The 12661-nt window shown below is 43.6% G+C and overlaps 1 protein-coding gene across 2 annotated transcripts in view; it reads left to right on the top strand.

The window, feature by feature from the left end:
* Positions 1-5058: 5058 nt before the first annotated feature.
* Positions 5059-12661, top strand: part of luzp1 (leucine zipper protein 1) — a 40681-nt gene continuing 33078 nt past the window's right edge. For both annotated transcript variants that reach the window (XM_015004713.2, XM_015004711.2), the window contains exon 1: positions 5059-5353. The gene's annotated coding sequence lies outside the window, so the exon portion shown is untranslated. The remainder of the gene's footprint in view (positions 5354-12661) is intronic.

Here is a 12661-nt window from a genome sequence, read left to right on the forward strand (position 1 = left end):
GCCAAAGCGGCTACAGGAAGAGAGTGCAGCTTGTCTCATTAACACCTCTTTACAGCGCACCTTCACCTCAGCTCAGCCCCGGGGCTGAGGCGCAGGCCGCTGGTATGGGGCTACTTTAGGGCCAGAAAGCTTCTTCAAAAGAAAACTGAAAATTAAACTGAAAAAAATATATATACTCAAAAATTAAACTGAAAAAAGTTTTGAAACTGAAAAAAACATTAAACTGAAAAAATGTTCAAAACTACTTTTAAGATTGAAGATTTTTTTCAGTCTAAAGTTGTTTTCATTTTCAAATATTTATTTTCAGTTTCAGGGTTTTTGAGTTTTTAAACCTTTTTTCAGTTTCAAATTATTTTTCAGTTCCACATTTTTTTAGTTTCATTTTTTTTTTCAGCTTCAAATCTTTTTTTGTGTCAGTTTCAGATTTTTTCGTCTTTTTAATGAACTTCATGGCCCTAATGTAGCTTCATAGCTGTGGGACAGCAGAGAGAAAATGGGCGGCAGGGAGAAGCTGTGCGTCCTGCCTGGCAGAGCCCCTGCAGGCTGCAGGTCTGTCTCAGGGCAGATTTACGCAGGAATGCCCCCCTGCTGTGAGAACCAGAGAAGAAGACAGGCCGATGGTACAGCAGCTGACAGTCAGTCTCTGGGGACATTTGGTGTATTTTCAAATTAAAACGTAAAAATATGAAATATAAGAAGTCAGTTCTCTGAGATTTATCAGTGATTTTAAGCTCGCTCCCTTCAAAGATGGCCGTTGGATAATCGCATGTTTCCTGCCCCACATTTTGACCCAGCAGAGTTACATCTGTTTAAATACTGGCTGCAACCCACTGAGAGAGGAAGGCCAGGCTAATCCTCTTCCTCACCGAGGGACAGAAAGCAGGAAAGCTCCAACAGGAGCCAGGGAGGCTCAAAACTCTGACTTTATCAGGACAATACGGAAAAATGACAACATCATGGATGGATGGATCCATCCATCCATGGATGGATGGATGGATGGATGGATGGATGGATGGATGGAAAATAGTTTCCATTTCTTATCCAAACCTGGAAAACATTCAATCAAATCCCAGCCTCTTTTCCAGGCTTTTCCAGCCTCTTTTCCAGGCTTTTCCAGCCTCTTCTCCAGGCTTTTCCAGGCTTTCTGGCTGCCCCTGAACCCCGTGTTCCTGGCTGGTGGAGGATGTTTGGGTTTGGGAAGGATGTCGGACAGAAAGCGTCTCTTCCTGGACCAGCAGCTCTGGCGGTAAACACTGACCGTCACTTCCTGGTTCCTCTGGCTCTCTGCCAATCAGAGGATCCCTTCAGTCAGCTCAGGGAATCAAACCTACAACCCTCACCAGGTTGCCTTGCAGCTGCGCTGGCGTTGCTGCGTGGCATCAGAGTGTCTGAGCATGCCCGGTTACGCCTTGGCCTCCTCTGGGATGTTCTACTATCTCAAGAATGTTTTCTACCTGCAGAAGGTGATTTACACCATGCAGTGACCATGGCAACCAGGGGCTCATCTGCATAACCGATGATCTAATCATCTGATGATCTTTAGTACAAACCAATAAATAGTTATGATGTTTTAGCGTCACATGTCATGATTATGAATATAAAACAGGGCAGGACCGAAACAGGATTTAAATCTGGGCAACTTTCAGCAACCTGGGGCAACTTTCACCAACCTGCGGCAACTTTCAGCAACCTGGGGCAACTTTCACAAACCTGCGGCAACTTTCAGCAACCTGGGGCAACTTTCAGCAACCTGGGGCAACTTTCACCAACCTGGGGCAACTTTAAGCAACCTGCAGCAACTTTCAAAACCTGCGGCAACTTTCAGCAACCTGGGGCAACTTTCAGCAACCTGGGGCAACTTTCACCAACCTGGGGCAACTTTAAGCAACCTGGGGCAACTTTCACCAACCTGGGGCAACTTTCACCAACCTGCGGCAACTTTCAGCAACCTGGGGCAACTTTCACAAACCTGCGGCAACTTTCAGCAACCTGGGGCAACTTTCAGCAACCTGGGGCAACTTTCAGCAACCTGGGGCAACTTTAAGCAACCTGCGGCAACTTTCACAAACCTGCGGCAACTTTCAGCAACCTGGGGCAACTTTCAGCAACCTGGGGCAACTTTCACCAACCTGGGGCAACTTTAAGCAACCTGCGGCAACTTTCAGCAACCTGGGGCAACTTTCAGCAACCTGGGGCAACTTTCAGCAACCTGCGGCAACTTTCACCAACCTGCGGCAACTTTCAGCAACCTGGGGCAACTTTCACAAACCTGCGGCAACTTTCAGCAACCTGGGGCAACTTTCAGCAACCTGGGGCAACTTTCAGCAACCTGGGGCAACTTTAAGCAACCTGCGGCAACTTTCACAAACCTGCGGCAACTTTCAGCAACCTGGGGCAACTTTCAGCAACCTGGGGCAACTTTCACCAACCTGGGGCAACTTTAAGCAACCTGCGGCAACTTTCAGCAACCTGGGGCAACTTTCAGCAACCTGGGGCAACTTTCAGCAACCTGGGGCAACTTTCAGCAACCTGGGGCAACTTTCACCAACCTGGGGCAACTTCCACCAACCTGGGGCAACTTTCAGCAACCTGGGACAACTTTCAGCAACCAGGGGCAACTTTCAGCAACCTGAGGCAACTTTCAGCAACCTGGGGAAACTTTCAACAACCTGCGGCAACTTTCAGCAACCTGGGGCAACTTTCACAAACCTGCGGCAACTTTCAGCAACCTGGGGCAACTTTCAGCAACCTGGGGCAACTTTCACCAACCTGGGGCAACTTTAAGCAACCTGCGGCAACTTTCACAAACCTGCGGCAACTTTCAGCAACCTGGGGCAACTTTCAGCAACCTGGGGCAACTTTCACCAACCTGGGGCAACTTTAAGCAACCTGCGGCAACTTTCAGCAACCTGGGGCAACTTTCAGCAACCAGGGGCAACTTTCACCAACCTGGGGCAACTTTCAGCAACCTGGGGCAACTTTCAGCAACCTGGGGCAACTTTCACCAACCTGGGGCAACTTTCAGCAACCTGGGACAACTTTCAGCAACCAGGGGCAACTTTCAGCAACCTGAGGCAACTTTCAGCAACCTGGGGCAACTTTCAACAACCTGGTGAAACTTTCACCAACCTGGGGCAACTTTCAGCAACCTGGGGCAACTTTCAACAACCTGGGGCAACTTTAAGCAACCTGCGGCAACTTTCAGCAACCTGGGGAAACTTTCACCAATCTGGGGCAATTTTCACCATCCTGGGGCAACTTTCAGCAACCTGGGGCAACTTTCACCAACCTGGGGAAACTTTCAGCAACCTGGGGAAACTTCCACCAACCTGAGGCAACTTTCAACAACCTGGGGCAACTTTCAACAACCTGGGGAAACTTTCACCAATCTGGGGCAATTTTCACCATCCTGGGGCAACTTTCAGCAACCTGGGGCAACTTTCACCAACCTGGGGAAACTTTCACCAACCTGGGGAAACTTTCACCAACCTGGGGAAACTTTCATCAACCTGGGGCAACTTTCAACAACCTGGGGCAACTTTCAGCAACCTGGGGCAACTTTAAGCAACCTGCGGCAACTTTCAGCAACCTGGGGCAACTTTAAGCAACCTGCGGCAACTTTCAGCAACCTGGGGAAACTTTCACCAACCTGGGGAAACTTTCACCAATCTGGGGCAACTTTCACCAACCTGGGGAAACTTTCACCAATCTGGGGCAACTTTCAACAACCTGGGGCAACTTTCAGCAACCTGGGGCAACTTTAAGCAACCTGCGGCAACTTTCAGCAACCTGGGGAAACTTTCAGCAACTTGGAGAAACTTTCACCAATCTGGGGCAACTTTCACCAACCTGGGGAAACTTTCACCAATCTGGGGCAACTTTCACCAACCTGGGGAAACTTTCACCAATCTGGGGCAACTTTCACCAACCTGGGGAAACTTTCACCAACCTGGGGAAACTTTCACCAACCTGGGGAAACTTTCATCAACCTGGGGCAACTTTCAACAACCTGGGGCAACTTTCAGCAACCTGGGGCAACTTTAAGCAACCTGCGGCAACTTTCAGCAACCTGGGGAAACTTTCACCAACCTGGGGCAACTTTCAACAACCTGGGGAAACTTTCAGCAACTTGGAGAAACTTTCACCAATCTGGGGCAACTTTCACCAACCTGGGGAAACTTTCACCAATCTGGGGCAACTTTCACCAACCTGGGGAAACTTTCACCAACCTGGGGAAACTTTCACCAACCTGGGGAAACTTTCATCAACCTGGGGCAACTTTCAACAACCTGGGGCAACTTTCAGCAACCTGGGGCAACTTTAAGCAACCTGCGGCAACTTTCAGCAACCTGGGGCAACTTTAAGCAACCTGCGGCAACTTTCAGCAACCTGGGGAAACTTTCACCAACCTGGGGAAACTTTCACCAATCTGGGGCAACTTTCACCAACCTGGGGAAACTTTCACCAATCTGGGGCAACTTTCAACAACCTGGGGCAACTTTCAGCAACCTGGGGCAACTTTAAGCAACCTGCGGCAACTTTCAGCAACCTGGGGAAACTTTCAGCAACTTGGAGAAACTTTCACCAATCTGGGGCAACTTTCACCAACCTGGGGAAACTTTCACCAATCTGGGGCAACTTTCAGCAACCTGGGGCAACTTTCAGCTATTGCAATATGAACCTCCATTACTGGCAAAAATATGTTCACGTGTCAAAGTGAGCGGGGGACAAGCTCACTTTATGGAAGTGGAACATCCATCCATCCATCCATCCATCCATCCATCCATCCATCCATCCATCCATCCATCCATCCATCCATGTTTCCTTTCTCTAGTTGTTTTTCTAGGTTCCATATTTAAAATCTTCTCTGGACTTTCATTCCTTCATCATTCTCCGTATGTGTGACGTCATATCCGTCCAGTTAAGTGCGCTAAGTGTGTAAATGTGGATGTTTGTTGGACCGAGGCAGAGTAAAACCTGTAGGAACCCTGGCGGCCGCTCAGAGGCAGAGAGGGGCGGGCCGTCTGAGCCGGGAAGGGCGTTCTCTCTGCGGTCAGGCCGGGTAGAGTCATCCCGAGGGGTGGGTCCTCCGGCGGCAGAAAAGGAAAGCCCACCTTTTTTCATTGTTAAGGACGCGGTGGAATGTGATGGTTTGATCTCAAACGGACCAGGGAGGGGAAGAACCAGCGCGAAGGAGCGGGACTGAGGCAGAATAAACAGCCCCCTCCTCTTCCTCCGGTCCAGCCTGGGAAATATGTGGAGCAACTTGTCCCGGTTCGTGTCGCCTGCCGTCCGCCTGAACTTTGTGGATTAATCCGAGATTCTTTTGTGACCCGGCGGGGGAGCCGTTCAGGTAAATCTGGGCCCGGAATGAACCGTGTTTGTGGGGGGGAATGTGTGTTCGGGTTCCCGAGTTGGACCCAGTCAGTTGGGACTGCAGAGTCTGAACTGCGGCAAGTTTTCTAGCCTTCCTCCGCGTCTTCGACCTTCTCCTCCTCCTCCTCCTTCTTCTTCTCCGCTGTGAAGGGAACCCATCCAGGTTTGCAGATGAAAGCCCAGGTGGCTGGGACATTTTATATCCCGACTACATGCGGGATTCTGGTGTTTTTCTCCCGGTTTGGTGCTTTTATTTCATGTTGACTTTAGTTAAACGTCAGCGCGACGTCACCGCGGGCCGCTGCATTTGATGTTGCTGGAAAGAAGACCGTAATGAAGCGCAGGCTGCTGCTTGCTGCTGTTCTGCTGGCTGATGTTTGGCTTTTTCTGAGCCCAGGCAGAATGCTCCTGGACTGTTTCTGGGTTTCCCCGTCATCTGTGTCACCGGGGTTTTTCTGGAGATTCCTTTCAGTTTCTGAACTCCTGTTGAAATTAAGATTACAGGTACTTCCTTATCCAAAATGTCCCCATCGTACCGTTTATCGAGATAAACGGTACGATTATCGAGATAAACGTACGATATTATTGTCATGATTGTAATTTTGATTTATTGTTTTCATGATAAATTTCAGTAAAAGTTTAAAAATCTGACCAAAATGTTATTTTTACTATTGTTTTTGCCCAGGGTTTTCAGTAAATCAAAATATATATGGTTAAACAAAGTCTCTGTATACAGTTTACTGAATCACACTTCTTAAGCATGCAGCATCCTGAAGAAGCTTAATTTAAATAGAAATGATTTTCAGGAGCAGCATTTGTTTGTTTCTGCCATACAGTTTACCTAAAAAAGAAGCAATAGTTGTTTTTTGCCATAATATTTTTTTTTATCATTATCACAATAGTACTTCAGAATATTGCAAAATTATTGTAACTCTACTTAAAGCTACATGCCAGGTTTTTCTGTAAAATCAACCAAGCTTACATTAACTATGGACTGTCACATATGGAACAAGATTCCATGGTCAATTTTTATTTTAGTTTTGCTATTTTCTTATTTCTAAATTAAATAAATCTGGTAACATCACATAAGGAATAAGTCAACAAATTGGTTTATTCCAGTACGACCTTGTGTATTTTCATAGGTTTTCCTCCTTGTTTTAATTAAATTCCTCCAAAGTTGTTCACTTATACTGCTCAGAACATAGATTTCTGGTAAAACTTGCAGTTTAAGATGATTTCAGGTGTTTTTCCACCTGATAGACTTTGTTTCCTTCTTTAGGAAGCGTAAACAAAAATGAAGTGGAGTGGCATCAGATTTAACTGGTTGTATAGGATTTTTCTTTTGTCTTTAGCAAAGGCCCACAAGTAATTTCTCCCGCTAGCACTCGATTAGCATGTTTGTTTTGGTTGTTTTTACCCAGAATGCCCAGTGCTGTGGTCTGCTTCCTGCTGTTGGAGCGGTCTCTGGTCTGCGTGGCGTTCACATATACCAGAGTTCACTTCAACCGAACTGATACTGAGGTTTGTAGGCGGTCCAGAGTTTGATTCTGTGTTCATACCTCCCTAACCTCCCTATGCTAACCAATGCTAACTGCTTGGTTAGCATAGTAACCATTTGGTGTTGCTGTTAGATGTTCCTGGTCCTACTTGTTGGCTTCACCATGCATGCACCTGTAGTCCGCGCCTCCAATCACAAAAGTCAGGGAAAGTAAATCCCCAAAATCTTCTTGTCAGAAAAGGAGATGATGAGGAGGAGGAGGAAAAAGTGGCACGACAGCATGTCATGGTAAATCCCTTACCTGTATGGTAGGTACAGGTACAGGATTTTCCTGGAAGGTTAAAAGTTTCCTGAAATTAGTTTTATGACTGGTGGGAATGGAAAGAATCTACAATAAGATGGAAAATTTAAACAGATTTACCCGGTCACAGCTCTAATGACAATAATTACTGGACTTTCTGTAACTTGATCCATCATGGGTCACTGGTCAAACTGGTAAAACACTAAAGATCCGTCAACTCAAATGTTTCAGAAGATGAAATCTGTCAAAAGCTTCCCATCTGGCACAATACTTCAAATTTACAGAATGTTAGATTTAAGCATTAATATACTTAATATTCACAAGGTAAAGATATTAATGGTAACTACTCTAAAGTAGCTACCAAATTTTACAAATAAAATAAATGAATAATATGAAGAAACTTGGAGAAACATGTTTCTTGTAGGTTAAAGGCTGGATGTGGCAAGTAGGCCTGAAACTAATGATTATTTTAGTAATCGATTATTTTGATGATTAATCTGTTTGGATAAAAAATTATCACATTCTACAGATTTTTCATTTAACCTCTTAAGATTTTTTGTACAATATTAATGAATAAAATAAGAAAATAAAGATTCATTGCATAAGATGGAATAATTTCCTTTAGAGAATTTGAACCAGATACATATTTATACACTTTTTGTGCAGTTTTGGTTTTAATATAGCTCCACATGTTGCTTTCTGAGTCCATGTGCTCCAGTTAATGATTAATCATTTATTAAATTAGTTGACTATTATTATTATGTGTTAGTTGCTTTTCTTTAAATCAGGGGGTGATGGGTTAATTGTTGTCTTTTTGCAGTCAGTCACTTTTGCTTGCTGGTTAAGCATTTAACCTGGGAAGATTAACCTGACTCATCAGGTTAGAAGTTGATATTCAGAGTAAACACTCTGCGGAGCGTTTTCTGTTTGAGTATCTGTGTTTGCATTTTGCTCACATGAGATTGAAAGTGCCGCGATGCGTGGCCTACAGAAACAAGGTGTCAGTCTGAACGGTACATGCCCAGGGCTGGAAGGCGGGCGCATGAAGGCGGGCACATGCTGCAGCAGCAGGAAGGCTGGCTGCAGTGGTTGGTGGAGGACTAATGTGCCAGGTGGGGCTCGTAAAGAGCAGCACAAGGGAGGGAAGGGAGACGGAGGGGACCTGCCTTGACCTGTTTCAGACATGAAGGGAGACAAAAAAATGGGGGAAAAAAATCCCTGATGACTTTTCAGTAAGACTCGCCTCCCAGCCTGCTGCAGATTATGCCAGCCGCTTTAGTCTGGGCATGGGCCGCTGCATGGCAGCTAGTCGCGAGGGTAAATGTGGGAAAAGGCTTTCTTTTGGTATTTTATTACAGCATTTGTGGGGGGAAATGGCAGCAGCTTTTTGGGAAAATCAAGAGTGAGATGCCTAATTTTCCCCCTGATTACAGCTTCAACCAGGCCTTTCAATCCTGGGAAATTATACTCCAGCTTGGGTTTGGTTAAACTGACTGTAAGGAGGAATGATTTCCAGCACATGCTCTCGTGTGTTACACAGCAGTATGATAACTGCAGCCACCACCTGTCTATGGAGAGATTTTAATGCCAATAAATTAAGAGATTTTAATCCAGGAGTTGCTGCGTTTGTCCCATCTTGTCTTCTGATTGGTTTCCCCTCCGGAGAGCGCCCTGTGAAACCGCCCATGCTGCTCTGGGTGAAACCAAAAACTAATCATTACGGGTGTCCAATAAGGGTCATTATCAGCCTAAGCTCTGGACCTGGGGATTACCGAGCGGCTGAATAACCGCTCTGGGGATTAAATTTAAATATTGAGGCTTTCTGCCTGGGAGAATCAGACCGCTGGGAATGTCGGCGGTAAAGTTCCTGCCACTCTGCATGACGCCGCTGTCAGAGTGGCAGATACATGTGAAACTTCAGAACATGGCTGCCGGCTTCCCAGGGTGGTAATAAGTGGGTAGAAAAAGTGATTTTGTTTAAAATCTTTTAGAGCTGGAAGAACTTAGAGTTGCCTGCAGTGGAAATAAATAAAATGTTTTTTTATGTCAAGGTAATTTTTCCTTAACTTAGCTAAGAAATACCTCTGATGTCAACATGTGGAGAGATGAGCCACACATCGCAGGGATAATCTGACTTTTTTTGATTAATTGATAATTGAATAGAAAAGGTTGTTAACATGAGATTTAAAATGGCCACTGCAGGAGTTCTGGGTGAAAAATATTTATATTCACAGAAGGGTTTTAATCCTGAATGTTTGCTTCTTTTTTTTTGCACATTTTGACTTGATTACTTCTTTTTTCAGCAAATCTTCTTTTATAGTCTGCAACTACAGTTATTGTTTCGCCCCTAGTTACATCCATTATAATATGATCTCAGTTATCACACATTGCAGTCAATTTCCGTTTATTATTCAAATTAATTAATTAGTTTCTGTCTGAGGAAACTGAGCAGATTGCATCAAATCCTTGACCTGCAGCAATCCCTCACAGTGAGCGAGAATTAAACTTTCAGAACCAGAACACGACCCAAACGCCACCAACTCTTCAATAAATTAGAATATTAGTCAAAGTTCATTTATTTCAGTGTCTTCTCACAAAGACTGACTGTTTCAAAGCCTTTATTTTTGTAAATTATGATGATTTTTCAGCATTTATCATCTGAGTTTCACATCAGACTAATTAAAACATTTAGTACAGAACTGGCAGCGTTCAGGACCAGCTACCTGGTCCGCCTGTTACTGGAAGGGCAAAAAACCCAAAACCTTTAAATGTTCTTTAAGAGTCACTTGGATTAGGCCACGCCCACTTCCAGGTAGAAAAATGTCTGCCGCACAGCTAAATACGCAACACGAGTTTGACCATATATTCCCAGTGGATCAAGCTTGACTGCACGAAACAATGCATGTTGCATTTACTGATCACTTTAAAAAGAGATTGTTGTAAAATTTAACAGATTTCCAAAGTTTTAATGGTGGCTGGTGGAAAAATTAATTAGAGTAAATCTTCTTAGTCAAATTATTAACCCTCAATACTGAGAGAGTTTAGCCAGTTTCTAAAACATCCAACATCTGGAAGTGCTGCAGTATCAATCATTTAATATTTAAAAATGGCAGTAATTAATACAAGTAACAAAAAAATTACAAAATGTTTCCAAATCAGTTTCTTCCAATAAAAAAACTAAAGAAACTTGAACAATAACTGCAGGTGTGTGTTTGTGTCTGGTGGATATTTGGTTTGTTTTTCATTCAGTGGGTAGAAAATCCTGAAGTTTAACTCAAGTGAGAGTAGAAATACTTCATAATAATTAGTAAAGTAAATGTCACCAATGTAACTCTCAGCCATGTTTTCCTGAATACTCCTGCTGCAGCACATCCTGCCTGATTGGCTGCAATCGATACTTTGGCTGGATTTAGGACCGGATGGTGTTTGGGTTTATTGGCGGTCCAGGTTTTAGCCTCGGTTCGCCGTCAGACCAGGAATAGCGCAGCGGAGGATGCAGAGTGATGTTACAAACACGGACCTGCTTGAAATAGCAGCGATGAATCATGATGTTTCCCACGTAGCGTTGTGTAAAAGCCCACTCACGTCCTTGTGTGTGTGTGTGTGTGCGCGTGTGTGTGCGTGTGTGTGTGTGTGTGTGTGTGTGTGTGTGTGTGTGTGTGTGTGTGATAACGCATTAAAGTGCGGAGCCGCATCCTGGACAGAGGTTTGTGTTGACACAGCGCAGGCCAGCTGGAGCGCCTTCGGTTTCAGGAAAGTCAGAGGAAGGTGGCTGGACGCCAGAAAGACTCTGCATGAGCAAAACGTGTCTCTACAGGAAACCTGGAAAATAATTCACTACATTTAATTTGCCAATGCAGTCATTTTATTTTCTCATTGATTTTCGTAGCACTTTTTGAATACTTTGCGTCAACATCCAGCTAAACGTTAGCCTAGCCACTGTTAGCTGCTAGGTAGCTATAGCGGCTGCTGCAGGTGAATTTTTGACTCATTTCTGCATGTTTTGACATGCATCAAGTCCAAAGTCCAGCTAGAGGCTCCTCTGATAACATTGGTGTCTTCTGCATTTGATGGACAGTGAGAAGAAAAACAAACTCTCTAAACTAGAGTCAGGGATTCTTGTCTCTTAACACGGGGTCTATTTGTAGTTTAAGAATATGTTCTAGTAATAATGCTTTTTAAATTTTTTTTATGTTTTTCCTCTTATTCGTCCCTTTCTGGTATTTCAAACCAATTTTAGTAACTGTTTATTAATGGAATAATAAATAATCAGTTATTTGATAACTTTGCTGGAGTCGAGAGAAGAGTCGTATTTTAATCAATATTACTAATCTGTTGAAATGTTTTGTAATTATTTTACTTTGCATGGATGTCTGAATATGAAAAACAGCAGTCAAGTTTGTTTTCATGGTAATTTAATTTTAGCAATCAGAAATGATTGTGGTAATCATGCAAGCATTTTATTTTGTCCACTGTCCAATCGTAACTGTAAAAGTGTTGCTTTTTCCTCATTTCTTCCTTCTGTTTATCTTTATTTCAGTGCAGCAGCAAAGTGACAGTTTTACACATAGAGTAACTCGTAGTAATAAAAACAGATATAAAGTAGATAGAATGTGTTGTCTGTGCAGGTATTTCTGCGTCTTGGGGCACTTTTGCTTGCTTTTGTTCCCGTCCAGGTAGATCTGTCATCAGATACCAGAGACTCGGCGTCCTTCTCTCACTGAGCTGTAACTAGAAGTACTTTTTCAGCAAAGAGTTCACATGACAGAGTGACGTTCGCTCTCACTCTGGTCATGTCAAAGCATGAACCTCTCTGCTTTTATAGAAATGTTTGTCTGATTTTAGTTTGTTGAAAGTTTTATGGAGTTTTTTGTTCTGGTATATAACTGGATTTCTAAAACCAAAATGCAGAATCTGTTTTTATCTAATTTTTTATTTGTAATTTAAGAGCTGCATTGAATATTACCCAAACTGCTTTCTGTTGCTTCTGCAGCAACACTAAAGACGTTGCATGCAGAGATTCTTTGGAGTTATTATGTCTGACTGCATTTTGTCTCCTGTCTTCTGTAATAGTTTCTCCTCTGAAACGTTGCATAACTGCTTTCCAAATAAGCCAGCTTCCAAACCGACATATCTCCTCCTTACTGACCTGTGGAGGATTTGATTGAGCCACTGGATAGTTATCAAACACGTTACATGAGCAGATGAATCGGGAATTGTTTTCACCAAATAATCTGTTCACTAACACAACAACTCTGAAATTCAGTGCACTTCAGTACCTGGTGTGTTTGATTTGGGTTCATTGTGAAAAAAGGATGTAAATCAGAATGCAGGTGTATAATGGAAGGAACATGTCTAACAGGTGAAGCATGCGCTAATATTTCCTCCTAAATAAAACATTTAGAAGTTACCTGATTGACATTTCTGACTATTTAACCATATTTGCACGGCTACAAGACATGGAATAGAAAGGATTCATATTTAAC

The sequence above is a fragment of the Poecilia mexicana genome, unplaced genomic scaffold, assembly GCF_051168715.1.
Source record: "Poecilia mexicana isolate PSO_F unplaced genomic scaffold, ASM5116871v1 scaffold_22, whole genome shotgun sequence".
Lineage (NCBI taxonomy): Eukaryota > Metazoa > Chordata > Actinopteri > Cyprinodontiformes > Poeciliidae > Poecilia > Poecilia mexicana.